This window comes from Rhinatrema bivittatum, chromosome 12 (assembly GCF_901001135.1).
Source record: "Rhinatrema bivittatum chromosome 12, aRhiBiv1.1, whole genome shotgun sequence".
In the NCBI taxonomy this organism is placed as follows: Eukaryota; Metazoa; Chordata; class Amphibia; order Gymnophiona; family Rhinatrematidae; genus Rhinatrema; species Rhinatrema bivittatum.
This window is the reverse complement of record NC_042626.1, coordinates 30,959,403-30,975,692: the sequence shown is the minus strand read 5'-3', so window position 1 is coordinate 30,975,692 and position 16,290 is coordinate 30,959,403. Positions and strand designations below refer to the sequence as shown.

Below are 16,290 nucleotides of genomic sequence, written 5' to 3'. Positions count from 1 at the left end.
ACTAAACCAGCCAGATGAAGAATTTCACATGCCTTAAAAAACAAAAAAACAACTCAACAAAACATAACATTTTTCTGCAATAAGTGCACGCTGAATTTAGGGAAGAAAATATAGGGGTAGATTTTTAAATGTGCACATGGACACAGGTATTTTATAACGTGTTTCCCGTGCACACATGCGCGCCGGATTTTAAAAATTAAGGAGCATACTGGTAGGGAACTTCCTTATACCCCTACCTAATGTTCCTACCCTTTCCCCTCTCCTCCCTGACCCCTAACCCTTTCCTAGCTACTTATTGTTTTTTGTTAGATTACTTCTGCTCCTCGGGAGCAGAAGTAATCTAAAAAAATGCCAGCAGAGCATCCCAGCCTGGCCCCTCCCTTCTGCCTGAGCCAGTTCCTAGCACTATCAAGGTAGGGTTCAGAGCTGGAGAGACATTAGCCATCTTCAGGCTATTTGGCAGGATGGTCTTGGGGTAGTATTTGATCATCTGGGCTCAGAGACGTATTATGCATGCAGGTGAAATGTCAGGAATGGGTCCAGACTTCCCCACCTCACTCAAGAACACGTAGACCTTTTAAACAGGTGTTTTGAACTGGCAGAGTAAGTTGGTTAATTAGTCTGGGTCCTAATTAATGTCATCAACTTTTAAAGTGCAAGGAAGGAATAGGCACTGGGAGGTGGACCTGTAGGAGGAAAGAAGTTTATTAACTTTCTGTAGCGTATTGTTTAGATCAGATGTGACTGTGCTTGCATCAATCCTGATAATGTCATGTTTTTATTTTTGTGTTTTGTTTTGTAATAATTGTTTTTGATATGGATATTTGCGGTGTAATCTGCTGTGAACTTTAGAGCTAGTGGGTAATAAATTTTTAATAATAATGAAGTCAATATTTAAAAGCATTTAGTCAAATACCTCAGAAGTTAGCCAGTTAAATGAATATTTGGGCACCTATCTGTCTAAATTCTAGCTGGCTAATGTGCTACGTGGCTAGAATTTAGCCGGATAAGTTAAGGGTGTTCTGGGGACGTAACTGGGAGGAGTTGAGTTAGCCGGCTACGTTAATCAGCTAAGTCTGATATTCAGATATTCTGATATTCAGAGTTAGCCAGCTGACTTAGCCAGCTAAGCCTGGTTGAGCCAAAGAGCTGTCCTAATGTTAGCAAGATATAATTAGCCGGCTATCTTCAAGCTAGCTGATTTTATTCAATAGGGCAGTTGCACTATTGAATATACTTCCAAAGTTAGCCGAATAAGCTTATCCAGCTAACTTTGCTATTCGGACTGTGTCTGAATATGGATCTCATTGATGATAATAATAATAAGTCAGATAAAAAGTCAATAACTACCTGGGCATGCTAAGAAAACTGCTTATTTAACTTTTGTTGGGCCTGGACAATTATATTGGCAGAAGACCAGAGAAGGACTGAACAGCAATGGGGCAGAAACGGTAAACTTGCAGGCAAAAATGTAATGGTAGTTTTAGAATTCAATGTAATTGTTGCATTTGGAGCTTTATGACATCTTGGGAGCTAGCGAAAAGGGACATATATTATAGGAGAAAAAGGGTAATCTTTCAAGGGATTTATAAATGGGTATCTTTTATATATTATAAGAGAAAAAGGGTTATCTTTCAAGGGATTTATAAATGGGCATTTTTTATATATTATAAGAGGAAAAAGGGTTATCTTTCAAGGGATTTATAAATGGGCATCTTTTATATATTATAAGAGAAAAAGGGTTATCTTTTAAGGATTAAAATGATTAAAATTCCATGGTCATTGAGTTTTAGCCTTAGTATTTTTTATGAATGCTCCTTATTATATTACATAGGTCTTTATTTTTGGTGCTGTTCTACTGGGCATAGAGAAAAAGGGAACATTTATTTTACATTATGTTCTGGTCAGCAAATGAACCAGGCCATAAGCCTGGGAATATTGCCAAGGAGTTACAATAATGAACTTACCAATCAGAGCTTTAGGTGGAGAAACTGAGTGTGATGCAAATTTAGCAGTTTATACTCAAAGTTGCAGAAATAATTAACTATTTGTATGGTACAGCACCCCCAGCAGACGCCCTATACAAGAACCCATGTGGTCTCCTAGAACAAACCTCTACGTTCTTATAATGAGAAACTACAGCAAAATCAGTTAGCATGTGCAAGGGAAGAAGGAACTAGAGAGAACAAAGAGTTGGACAACACAGAAAAGAACTAGAGAGAACAAAGAAAAGAACTAGAGAGAACAAAGAGTTGGACAACACAGAAAAGAACTAGAGAGAACAAAGAAAAGAACTAGAGAGAACAAAGAGTTGGACAACATAGAAAAGAAGCACCCAAGTCAACATCGCCAGCTTCAGAGGGAGGAGACTCACTTCCCAGAGCCCCAGGATGAGGATTGCTGGAGGGAAGAGGTGGTAGCTCCAAGCCTGTAGATGGTGAGAACACCAAGACTAGTTTGCATGAGCTGATGCCTGGGGTCTGCAGAATATTGCCTACCCCTTCCTCTTGTATGGGAGAAATAAGATCAGATTAGGAGAGTGTGAGCTAATGCTTTTCAATAAAGGAGCTGACATTTGCTCCCCAGGCTAGAATGTTGCTGGTATAAGAGCATGTTAGTTACATGACAACTCATTTTCAAGTAGTGCATTACTATCAATCTCAAAACATGGCTTTTCTCTAAGGCATTCACATAGCAATCATCACCAAAATTTACTCATATCGCCTCTCCACACAATCCTCCTTGCTGACCATATCCTATCCCCTACCACACAATGTTGTTCATCCCTCACCTCTTTTCATCTCTCCTCCAAACCCTATCAGCTCCCCTCCATTAGTCCCTTTCCACCGTCCCTCAACGCCCCACCTTTCACGTCCCTGCTCCTGTCAGATCTCCTAGTTCTAATTTCATGGTCTCGCATATGATGACTATCTCTCATAGTCGCTACTATCTTGGAAATTCTCCTTTATGTCATTTTATATAACCACACCAATGTACTTTTTGTAAATTGATCCTTGCAATTTATGCTATATAACCACACCAATGCATTTTTGTAAATAGATTTTTTGCAACCTATGCAATTCCTCCTTCCCCTCCCCTATGCATCCCATGCAAATCATCATTCCCATCCCTCTCTGCAACCTTTGCAATCCTTTCCCCTCTACTATGCAACCTATACAATTCTTCTTTCCCCCCATCCCCCCTCCCTCTCCCCCTCTTTTTTCCTTCCTTCCTACTCCTCCTCCCAAACATTTCTCTCAATGTTATCTCTGCTACCAAATAATTACTATTTAAGCTTCGTTATTAAGCATCGTTACTAATTTTATAGTTTTAATCACTGTTTTTTATAAGTTCTATGTAAAGCCCCTGTTTGCTGATGTTGAAGTTCTACTGTAAACCGAGCTGATGTTACATTACGAAGTCTGGTATATAAAAGCCACAAATAAATAAATAAATAAATTAATTAATAAAACCCATTTTTATTTCACTCTGACCCTAATATTTGTTTGGATTGGAAGGAATAGATCCCACAGCAATACAGCAATGCTTGCTACCAGTCCCCTAGAAACTGCAAGGTCTGCCTGCTAAAGATTATGTGGTCTGCTAGTGCAGAGATGCCATGCTAGCAGAGCATCATAGATGTCAGACCTAGGTTATCTCATGAGGGATGTATCAGTCACACCTTAAAGTGCCTTGTTGGGGGGGGGGGGTGAGTATTCTAGGGTGGGGACACAGGTAATATTGCAACCTCTGCTTGTTGTAAAACTCCCAAGGTGTTGTCTTGAGTGGGATGCAATAGAATTTATAATGTGAGTGAGGATGCATTTGTGGTGGGAGTTCTTAATGGGTAAAGAAGGTTATAAGCCATACTTTAAGGCACATATTATAGACTTAGGAACATAGGAAAAAGACATTTGGAATATATAAATTGCCTGTTCTTAGCCACTTTAAGTAATATTTTTATGGAAAAAATGTAATCTATAAAACTTTAAAAATAATCAAATCAAATTGAATTTTGAAAAGGATCTGAGGTACTTAATAAACAGTTGGAGGATGGTGACAGTCAGTGGCTACCCAGACCTGAAACCAGGGAAGGCTTGGAGCAGTAGTAGTCACTTCGAGCCCCCAAGAGCCACAAACAAGACAAGTTTTCAGGGTACCCCTAATGAATGAGATAGAGGCAGTGCGCCTGCAAATCTTTGTCATGTATATTCAGTAGGGGATATCCTGAGAACTTGACCCGCCAGTGGCCTTCAAGGGCTGGGAGTGAATACCGCTGGCTTGGAGAGAAAGGCAGCAACTCTTCTCCATGGCCTCTTCATCACGGCTGATAACCCCCTCTCTTTTCCCCTTCCCCCCCCCCCCCCCCTTGGCCCGTGAGAGCACAGTGCTGCTGCAGGATGCCCTCTATCTTACCTGCACTTCATCTCAAATCCCCAGTCTCTCTCCCTGTCTTTGGACAACTCGCTTCTTTTTTCCTGTGCCTCAGTCTAACCAATAGTAATCGAGTAATAATAAAGCAAAACTATAATCCGTTTCCAAAGTATATGGCTGTCCTTATTTAATGATGGATTTGTTTAGCCAGCATTTTATTGACCATTGGCACAGTATTTATGTAATTAGAGAAAAGGCAATCACTAGTGCTATGGACTTCAGAATGGGGTCTACCTAGATGTAGCACTAGGTGAAAGCCTCTGGTTCCATTTTACATAAATACAGCGCACATTAAGGACTACCAAGTTTTCATTCTCAACCCAATGGCTTGGGATGTCTCCTCAGGAGAGAAATAAATATCATAACAAAAAACAAAAGAGCTTAATGATGTTTGTTTCTTTTGACTTTTTTGTTGTTTGTTTCGGTTTTTTTTGATTCTGCAGTTTCTTCCTGCTCCTTTGTGCTTCCAGCTCAATTGAATTCAGCGCTGGGATCTTGCAGCTTGCGCCTCCATTTGCAATGACCCGGGGATTTCCTCCTATTTTTATATCCCCTCCTAATTTATCTAACCATTTTGGTGACAGTCCTAAGTTGGGGAGCCATGCACCAGGAACCCTGAGATCATGGGACCCCGCATCCTGCTACTAACTACTAATTATTCCTTCAGTCACAACAGCAAGACTAACCTAAGTAAGGGAAAGGGCACTGTGCTTAGCAGGACCTAAACTATGGAACACCATGCCTTTAGAAATCAGATTACCAAGAGACATTAAAACCTTCAGGAAAAGTTTAAAAACATGACTATTTAAATAAGCATATCAAAAAGAGAACGGAGAGTAGAATCCAGGGAAATGAAGGATGCGGTCAGTAGAACTCCCACACACATCACGTTAATCAACATGTGTGTATTTTATTTTTATTTTCACTCACCAACAAAGGATAAGATACTATTATTAATCTATTTTAAAACTGATACAGACAGGAATGGACATGATTTATCACACCCACCAATGAGTATTTCTTTTTTTTTAACGAAACTGTGTTACTGTAACTTAATGGCACCTGTTTAGTTGATATAATTTAATACAGTTAGCAATATTAATGTATGTGCCTTATTGTAAACCGTTGTGACAGTATCTAGCTTAACGATGGTATAGAAAAGAGTGTAAATAAATAAATAAATAAAATACTGTGTGTTGCAACTGTGAAATGACCATCACCTTCCTCTCCAGGGGCCCTGAAATCTGCCTCTGCAGGATTCTCTGCCCCGGCTGGGATTTATTTAGAGTGAACGCGGAGAGTGAACCCTTCGCTTGGCAGTGCACGGCCACTGATCCACCAGGCTCACCCATTCTTTCTTTCCGCTGTTAATGGAATTACCTGAAACAACAGTTACCAAGAAATCCCTGTTTAGAATGTCGGCAAGCTTGTAAAAGATTTGGATAGAGCTGCCCAGATAAACTTTACTTGGATGTTGGGCAGAATGCAGCCGATCATGTGTTAAAGTCCAAGTTATCCAAAGTTATTCAGATAAATTGGTACTGCTTTCCAGCATAACCAGGCTTACCTGGATAACACTGAATTTTGGCTTTGTCTGGTTACCTTGCCCAGGTAAGTTTGGACTGTCTCAGAACATCTCTGATATATCTTGGTGCATTTTATCCATGTAAAAACCTGCAGTGGTCAGCTCAGCAGGAAATTCAAATCCCGCAGCTTATCCAGTAAAACTCCGAATGAGCTGGACAACCGTTTCAATATGGACTTTGATGTAGGATGCTAGAGTTTGCTTATCAGCTTTCATCATGTGTTCAGAATCCTCCATTTTTGTATGCAAGAAGTAAATTTGGTGTCCTTTTGGAACCTCTGTGTGAGCGGTTGAAGCAACGGACTGTGTACCAGGGAAATCAGGGTTCAAATCCTGCTTCTCTCATTGACATTTCTTGTGACAAGTCACTTCATCTTCCATTGCTTCTGGTATCCACTTAGGTTGTAATCTCTTTGGGGCAGGGACTTATCGTGCCTGGAAAAATATGTTGTAAATTGACTTGAGCTAAAATTGGAAAGATGCTTTACTTTTAAAATAAATAAATCTAAACAGACGCTCACGCACACACACACCCACCCAACCACCCCCACACACACAAACACCTGACCTGCAAACCCCAGGTACAGTACAGAGAAGATGTGTAAATGAGCAAAACTTAACTATGAAGAACGTAAGACGTTTTCTTTTTGTTTTGTTTTCATTTCATAAATAATTTTTCAAACACTAGCTCAAACATTTTCAAATACTTTGACCTTAAATAAATTATTTGTTGGGAATGTCCCAGTAAATGCTGCTTCTTCTTAGAGGGCCCTGGTCTGCAATAAACAGCCACCTGGCAGAACAAGAAATGTGTCTGATGTGGTCCTCTGCTGGAAGAAATCAGGGCACAGCATGCCTGAGGCAGAAACAGGGCTGCCACTTCACCCCAAGTCAACTAAACAGACTGACCAGTCCTAGTTTGTAGGGGTGGAAAGGGGATTTTTTAAAATTTTGTTTTGTTGGCAGGGGGAGAAGGAGTGTGCATGTTTCATTTCGTTATTGTTATTTTTCTTTGTTTTTCATTTCTTATTTCCAAAAAGGACCCCTGCCAACACATTTTAAAAATCCTCATACCCCTCCCCCCAGACTGCACTACTTCTTACCCCATCTATAGGCTTTGCCTCCATCTCGAGACCTCCTCCAACTTGGCCATGCCACCAAATAAAATTAAAAAGGCCCCCTCCTGGGCTTGTTCCCTCCCCACCTGCCCCCAACGGGAACCACACGCACATGGACGCGCATGCGTTTATTTAAAAATTTACCCAATAATGTCCACAACTTCTGTTATTTTCTGAAATGTCTTTCTTTCAGTACTGAAAATCTCAAATTTAACAGCCTCTATTTAAAAAATTCTTCAATCTTTCAATGCTAAATAAATAAAATTTTTGAACTAAAAAGTGAATAAGTCAGCTGGGGGAGGGGGGGGTAGGAGGCTTTTTAAAATGTATTACCAATTTAAAGAAAATGAAAACAGATTTTTGATAAGTGTGCAAAGCAGTACCAACAAAGAGATGTATTAACCATAACCAGCAATACTAAGAGAAAGTAGCACCAGCAGTGGCGTGTATACCCCTAAGATGTAGTGAGAATGACAAAGCAGCACCAACAGAGAATATCAGCTATAACCAGCAGTGTAAGGAGACATTAGGTGTTACTCACCAAGTCACTGTCACAGAAGAGAGTGTTCCCGCAGTGCGCCATCAGCATAACAATGCCTCTTGAGTTTCCTCAGAGATGTCCACAGAATGTTTTCTTCTTTCTTTTTTTTTTTTTTACAGAACAGATGCAGGCTAATGAGCACGAAGACAAAATATCCGAGTCCCTTCAGCTGTTAACTATAACTGTTCCCCTAAATCATGCTCCACCCATGCTGATGTCATCAAAAGAGGCCCACGAAGTGCGCAAGGTTACATCATCGATGATGATGTCGTGTCAGCAATCCAGGGATAATAGAGATTTGGCACAAGGAAGCTGGGCCGTGGGATGTAGTTTTCCCACCCATGACCTAAGGCAAGGGTGGCCAACACTCTGCAGTACTGGCTCTATTTACTCAAATCCATCTCATGCATATTCATTGTGGATATCCTGAAAACCTGGACCGTCTGTAGCTCTCGAGGACTGGAATTAGCAACTCTATGCAGTACAGATGTGCATACTTGCTGAATGTTGTGGCACATTCAAGCCCTCAGTGTACATTCAATGTGGGTAGTCTTCCAGGGCTGTCATCAGGCAATCCTATGTCCTTACTGAATGATGCACAAATAGCTTTTCCAAATTGTTTGAGTTACTGTACATAGTAACATAGCCAATGACTGCAGATAAAGACCAACTAGCCAGACCAAATAGCCCATTCAGTCTGCCCAGTTGAGATTTTCTTTTCCTAGTTCTACCATTTTGGATAGAGGAGAATATAAACACTAGTATTTAGCCAATACTAGTTATCCCACACCTGCACCCTAAGACTTCTACTAGACCTTTCAACCCTGTTTCCTACCACTGGCCTTCTATTTATATCTCTCCAAAGCAAATCCAAATTCTCTTACAATGCTGTCCCCCCCCCCCCTTGCCTCCATCTCTGTCAGTAGGCTATTAATAGCTTTATTTCTCTGATTCGTATAAAACTCAATACTATAAAACAGCAATAAAAAATAAAATGTGGTCCAAAGAATTGGTGGCAAAAGAGATGTATCCACATTCTGTGTCAAGGGGCATCTTTTCAAATTTAGATTTCCTTCTGCATTATTCAATGTCTTTATAACCACTGCAGGCACAGAGCTTCTGTTGAAGGCAGAAGGGGGAAGGGCACACATCTGGTGGCCTCTGATGCTTCCATCTCACAGCTGTTGGGTAATAAAGCTTCCTACTGCTATCCAGACACAGTGTAAAATTAATTTCATTGCTTTTAATTTATCTACACTTTACTGATAAAGTGAATGTGTCATAACGATTTACAACCTATATTCCAGGATACCTTACATACATATCTGACAGAGCTGGCTATAATACAAATAAAACTAGGGCTGGATTTAAGATTGTGACACCCATAGGCAAAAGACTGAGGGTGGGTGGTTTCATCCCCAGAAATCAGAGAGCAGCTGGAGGAGTCCCAGTTTGTGGGTGCCTTCAGAATTTGGTGCCCTGGTTTCTTATGCCTATCCGGCCCTGAATAAAACAAGTGCATCTTATACATGTAGAGGATTCATGACTACATGTTGTATCCTTCGGTGTCTCTTGATCAATCAGGCCCATATCTTACATACCTGACTTGTGCACATGCTCAGTAGGTTTCTGCCATACAGACACCTGCAAACTATAGCACCGAAAAACAACTCCCAGTATGACCACGGTCTTGTGCATTTACACGAAACATTCCTACTTTCAGACAGTAGAGGGTGCTGCATATTCAAGGAAATCCGGATCGTCCTGAAGCAGAATCCCAAGCAAGACGTCTGATGAAACTCCTTGATTCATCATCAATCCTGCTCAGACTTGTGTGAAACCACAACAGTGAAGCGCTCTGGATTTCAATAAATGTCATCTGTCAGTATTATCCTCCAGTCCTTTCCACCTGTTGTACTGTTTCCATTTGTGGTTATCATGCTCTCACTTTCGGAAATTTTAAGCCAGCTGGAGCATACAGGAAAAGTTACCTCTCTGCCTTATAAGATCTTAGTTTCATGAAACTTGTTCCCAAAGGCTCTAGTTGCACAGATTTAAAAAAAAAATTATAAAACTATAGTTAAAAGCACACATTCTCTCTCTGAGTTAAAGTACTAATAATCGGCTGATATTGACACTAGGTTTGCCAGTATTTGAAAATGAAAGCATTCAGTATGATAAGATCCCTCACTAGGCCTAAGGGGCACTAGAAGTCCAAAAAAGCTTGCACCAGGAACCATAGCTTAGCTCAATAAGGTCTGTATCTCTATCCAGCTACCCGGTTGTTTTTCTCTTAGCTAGTTTTATTTTTGTTACACTAACATGGTATCTCTACCTTGCATCTCCCTTTGCCCCAAATTACAGAGGAACCTACTCATTCCTTAGCATTCCTCAAACTTTTCCCCATGTAATTATCAGCAGGAATTTCTTTTTGCCAGAACAAGCATTAATATAAAAAGAGCCACAAAGAAGGTTCATAATAATTCAAGAAAGAATAAATAGTGGTCCATGTTTAACACAGCCGCTTTGGGTGGGTCTGATGGCTGATTGGAAGTAGGGTTGCCAATCAGCTCTGGATTTTCAGGACAGGTTGATCCGGTCCTGGTTTTTATCCCATTGCATGCTGGGACTTATTCTGATTTACCTATTGCATTCCCTCAGAAAATCAAGACTATAAATACCTACGTGCAGGGGAGTAAAATTAGGACCGGATCAACCTGTCCTGAAAATCTGGAGCCAGTTGGCCACCCTGATTTGAAGGGACCTGGGATCACTTCTCACATCTACTGGGGATGCTTTGAGGCAGCCTTCACATCCTCAGGGGAGAGGAAGTCAATGCAATGGCGACACCTACTGGCCAGATTTAGGGCCCATGATTGCAGGGTACCGGAAGGAGCCCCAGTGTGTGGCCCCCTCGGCTGAGGACTGGGCTAGAGTACGTTGAAAGAGGATATAAAAAAAAGAGAGAAATACCTGCTTAGTTGTGAATGAAAGCTCATGTGCCCGATCCCAGCTTTTGGTTCTGAATGAACTAGAAGCCCCGAGGAGCAGGCGGAAACTAAAATAAACAAATAAATAAATGGATGCCGGGCTTCCACATGAAAAATCATTTACAATACTGATTATGGCAGTCACAGCCTCATATAAAAACACCCTCTACAAATAAGTTCATTTTTGTTTTCAGAAAATAATTTAACAAGGGCCTCCCTTGGCTCCTCCAGCATATTCCTGGCCTAATATTTACAGAATTTTACGGCATACTCATCCTCATAATAGTCATTACAATAAGGATATCCTAGGACAAACCAGGCTTATCTTGCAATTAATTAAGTAGAGGAACACTGGCTGGTTGAAGGAAATTACCAAATTCTGGAGAGGCTGTGATGGCCTCCGAGTTCCCTCCTCCACTTGGGCTCCTCCTGCGGTCTAAGCCTGGGACCTGTCCCTAGCTAGCTATAGTACATAAAGAATTTTCCTCAATTCCTTTTCTGCGCCTCTGATAAAAATGTCATAAATCAAGTGCAAGGGCTGACTCATGAGCTGAGGAGGGGGGGGGAGTCGCTTCCTGGCCTTTTGGCTGAGACTGACAGCCTGTACAGTGTGGCAGGTATGGGCGGGGAGAAATAACCTCCTGGCACCCCCGACCCCCACGGCGGACAAGAAACTGGAGTGTGGCCAAAACCCAGGAGATTTACTCCTCTGGCAAAAGAGGAGCTGGTCAGGCTTAGCGGGGATTCTGGGAAGCAACTGACAGAAGCGCGTTCAAAGTCGATGCACATTTTGTGCATTTTCTTCATCAAATGATTAAAAAAAAAAAAAAAAAAGAACATGGCTAAAAGTGTTAACATTTAGTTAACCTAGGACATCATTCACTAATTCACTAATCTTGGAATACACCCACTCAAAACTTTTCCCCACCACCTAATTACTGTAACCATTACAGAATAAGTTGAAAAGCTGCACACTGCCAAATTAGCTCAAGGTGAAATCCTATGGTATGCCTGCCACCGCAGCCTGCGAAAATAATCAGGCGAGAAGCAGCCGAGAGAGTGCACCTGAAGCACACAAGGAGGACCCAGATGCAATAGTTCTTTTCTCACAGGCACACAAAGGGAAGAAACCCGTTAGTGCTAATGTGTTTACAGGTTGTAAAAGTGCCGATGGAAGTTAATGAGCAGCCACACAAGAGCACGCTCTTTATTTGCAAGGCTCTCAGCTGCTCCTTGGGTTTCTATAAAAGAGGACTTGGCCCAAAAAGAGGACATCGGTGTTACCTTTCATTTGCTGGTAATTCAGTAAAAAAAAAAATCCCAGCCTGGACCCAAAGCTTTTACTCCCTTCCAGCCACCCAACAGAGAACTGCACTCTGAATATGGGAAGACTTAGGGTGAGAAAGCACCCTGCTTGTGTGGCACAGACGTCTTGTCTTAAATAAGTCAAGTCGAGGTCCTCGGGATGGGGAAACAATGTCTGACTAAATCAGGGTCCTAGAGCCGAGGCTCCACCTCGGTGCAGAATTGATGGTTTTGTAGGTTCTGCAGTCTCTCTCCATGCAGATCAGTCTCCCAAAAACTGTAAAACTGTAGCCTAACAGACAACAGGTTTTTAGTTTTTAATATGGTTTTTTTTTCACCAGGGAAGGGGGAGGCAGGAAGGGGGAATGTCCTGATGTTCTCTCCACACTCTTGAGTTTGCCCTCTCTCCAAATAACATTTTTCCATAAGGTGTTTTGCCACCGGTTCAGGAAACATCTGAGGTTCTGCAACATCCGGTGAGCTGATACCACAGTAAGTTGTGGCAACCGCAAACTTGAAAATGTCACTCCATAAAAAAACTAGTAAGAACGTGCCTTATAAATTATTGTAATGTCTTTTAATCACTTAAAAGCGATTTTCTACCCATATGAATAATGGAGTTGGATTCTGGCTCCTTGTAGTTGGCCTTAACTATAAAAAAAAAAAAAATGTAAGAATCCAACTTTAAATCATACTCCATTTTTTTCCCCTGTACAAAAATCCACCCCTGACATGTTTGTGTATTGCTGTGAACCCCTAGCATACAATGACAGACACACAAATATGGCAGGATGGGGGGTGTGGGTAGGGGAGCTTTTGTCAAAGGCCTTTAGGACGAACAACTGCTGAACTCATTCAACAGGCTCCAGCGGCATTAATCAATGTTTCCTCTGCAACAAACTACACTGAATGTGGACCCTCCTTAGTTAACCGAAGGAAGGATGGCTGGGTTCGAAGTTTGAAGAATGAAGTCCCGGCCTGGAGACAGGAGCACGTGCATTTCCATGCGAGAGCCTTTTCTCCACATTAACTTCTGGGCAAATAGTTTAAAATAAAAAAAATAAAATAAATATTCACCCAGAAAAGTAGGAGTAGGAACCAGTCCCTCGCCCCACACCCTACCCCACCTCTACCAGTTTATATTCTAGGTAATCCTCTTCTCAAGCAGCAGTTTCAAGTTAAGAGCAAGGGTACCCACTGTGTGATCCAGAGAACACAGCTTCTAAGTAATTAAAGGGAAAAATATACAAAAATTGGTAGAAAATGTACATTAAATAATTTAAATACAGGAGGATAAATGTGTTTGACTTCATGCTTTTTCGACATTTGATCTAGACATAACTGTCAAACAGAGGGTGATTTATCAAAAATGCTGAGACAGCAATTTCTTGGAAAAGGCAACCAGAAAAAATAAAAAGTCGCACTCTGGGGAAAAAAAACAAACCCCAATACCTAATGTGAATTGGTAAAGAGAAAACTATTTAGGGAAAGGTAATGTTTTGGGTCAACAGTTGCAGTTGTAGGGATGCCCCAAACTGTATCTCTGTCATGCCACGCCCACCAAGTGTCATATTTGCTCCAAAAATCCTCAAAATTCGATTTTAAATCCCCCTGGATGCGCAGAAATGGCCGCATTCCCCGGCAGAATTTCCGTTAGCGGTGTCTTGTGAAATGAAAGCAGTGCAGGAGAAAGCCTCTCCCTCTGAGGTGAAAATACTGAGCATCTTCAGGCACATCTTACTTCTTCCTGAAAAGGTGGATAAAATGTTAAAAATGTCACAAAGGCAGGGATCGGGAAAGGCAGGGACATCAAATCCTATTCCCCAAGACCCTCTTCTAGATGTGGATGTGCTGTGTTTCAGAAAAAGATCTCCCTTTTTGTTAAGCCTTTGAATATTCAAATTGAAAGTATCGCGCAATCATTGATTGTCAAATCATTGGATTCTAGAGGTTTTAAATACTTGGCAATGGGGAAAGAGAACCTCAAACTTATATCCGTAGGTATAATACATAAGTATTGTTTGCCTGCTGCTTGAATTTGGACAATGAAATTTGTGTTTCTAAATTTTAAAAATATTACACTCTTGTGTCTTTTCAAATCTAGGAAGCTCTGCTGGTGAATTCCTTTGCAGCATCAGTTTCTCAGGTGTCTCTTCTTTCTTGTCCTTTTAAAGATGTCTGGTAAGTTCATTTTTTTTCCTTTTCTTCAGGAATTCTTTTGTGCCTTAAGTTGTCTTGCAGTATTTGGTCATTTTGTGTCTTTAATTGTAAGAAAAGGGGGGGAAACAAGAGGAGTATTTTAAAATGATTAAAAATGAACCAACTGAATCATTTCACTGTCTTAAGTAAATTAATCTAGAACAATTTACACTGTAAAAGGAGTAAATCCTATGTTTAAACACAGATATGATTCCCATGTGCATTTATATAATGCAGCTATATTGCACTTAAAAAAAAAAAGCAAATTGTTTGCAGGAGAATGAAAAGTTGCACAGCTCTCTAGGAATTTATTTTTAAACCTCAGATCCCTTAGTAACTCACCTAGAACCCTTTCCATTTAGTAAAATAAGTTGTTTTAATAGAGAAAAAAACTGCATTATTAACCTTTTTTGGAGGGGCAGGAGTATTAGTTCCCTCTGGAGTGTGTTGCACTGTAGTTTTTAACCGTAGGTAATGATGGTAGGTTTCAAAAAAAGGAGGGGGATTTTGAATGTTGGGAGTGAAGACATTGTGGTGAAGCTTGGCAAAACTGACTGGGCTATGGCTTATTCTTCGCGTTCAGCCCGGGAAGGAGCCGGTTCGGATCTGAAAGTAGCGTCGTCGTCGTTCTCCCCCCCCCCTCTGACCGTTAAATTATGGGCGTTTCTGAAGCTGCGCGTTTGCAGCACCGTCCGCTTCGCACTGCGCGATCGCAAGACCTTGCAACTTGCTCTGAGAATGCGGCGGGTTTATCGGCGGCTTGGGCCCCCCCCCCCCCCGGTCTGTAGCGCTAGGGGAGAAAGGGCGCCCCAGTTTGACGTTAAAGCAGGAAGGTGGCTCGGGCTCCCTGCCGGGGCTTTTCTCTGCGCGATCGCGGGGCTGCGGCTCTCCAGCTGTGGCCAGCGGTTGGCGCTGTTGCCGCCGCAGCTGGGACGCTGGCAGACCGCGCTCCCCTCTCCTGGAAGGCGGCTGCCTCTAGGTGCAGGACCCGGGGGGGAGTCCGGTCCTGGAGCAGCCTGATCCTCCTCCTGCAAGTCACATTTGCAAAAGCAAAAAACAAACCCAAAAATCGATTGATCTACCATTCTACCCTCTTTCTCTTCCGTTCACTTGAAAGCAGTTTGATTTCCGAAATAACGCGATTGCTAACGATTTTTTTTTTCATTCGAAATATTTCCTCCTCCCCCATGGATGAAGGATACCACCTTTTCATCTTTACTATCCGATTGCATTTAATTTCGCTTTTTTTTCCATTTTGTGTGTGTGTCCCCCCCCCCCCTTTATTTACATCCCATGCCCCCACCCACACGCCAAAGGTTTCTAACGAAACCTCCCACTCGTTTTCTTCTAAAAAAAAAAAAAATAGTTGGGGGAGATCCGTGACATGCAAACTTCCACACTGTATGTTAAAGGGCCGGGTCTGGGTTTAGTTTTGGTTTTTTTTTTGCAATCCGGTGCTCCTGCAGTTTTCCCCTTTCCAAAACGAGTCGGCGGCAAACGTTTCAGGTGCTGCCGGGTTCCCAGCCTGCAGCCCTGGGTCCATTTTGATTGCTTTCTCCCCAAAGCGTTTGTTCCTCCTCTCTCTAAAACTGAAAGTTAGAGTCTACTTACAGGGCAGGCTTCTCACACCCAGCTGAGTGTCGGGCTGAACGTCCTTTAGAGGATCATAGGGACTGTATGCGGGCTTGTTTTTTTTTTTTTTTATCGCTAAGCAGAAAGTAATATCCCCGTGAGCTACACAAAGCAAACCCGCGAGCTTGCTATAATGCAAAGAAAGGGGGGAAAGTGTGTCGTAAAAGAGCCGAGGATTATTTACGGCTCCCAGAGGGAGTTTTCCTGAGCAAATAGGTGTTGGCAGGAGCTTTCATGAGTTTTTGTCTCCTCTGCTTTTATTACCAAAGCAAGCAAGCAAAGTCTGTCGCTTTAGAAAGTAAGAAGAGCTGGGCAAAGATCTTTCTCGGGGGCCGTAGCCCCCGCTATGGCAAATACAAGGTGTATGCCAAGCTTTAGTACATATCGGGATTTTATTTTATGTTTCCGACCGTCCCTCTGCGGGCTCTACCAGAAAACTCCTCCAGCGCTTACCATGTGCTATTCAACCCAGGTATATATATATAT

At 41.9% G+C, this 16,290-nt stretch overlaps 1 long non-coding RNA gene across 6 annotated transcripts in view; it reads right to left on the bottom strand.

The window, feature by feature from the left end:
• LOC115073844 overlaps positions 1 to 15,991 on the bottom strand; it is a 69,570-nt gene extending 53,579 nt beyond the window's left edge. For 2 of the 6 annotated variants that reach the window (XR_003852141.1, XR_003852142.1), the window contains exons 1-3: positions 15,784 to 15,981; positions 11,042 to 14,232; positions 10,652 to 10,736 (exon numbers count right to left, since the gene is read on the bottom strand). This is a non-coding gene — a long non-coding RNA (uncharacterized LOC115073844). Of the gene's footprint in view, positions 1 to 5,078; positions 6,455 to 7,678; positions 10,737 to 11,041; positions 14,233 to 15,783 lie in introns of those variants that run through there. The other 4 variants (XR_003852140.1, XR_003852139.1, XR_003852138.1 and 1 more) reach the window with 4 other exon arrangements.
• Between the last annotated feature and the right edge of the window lie 299 nt (positions 15,992 to 16,290).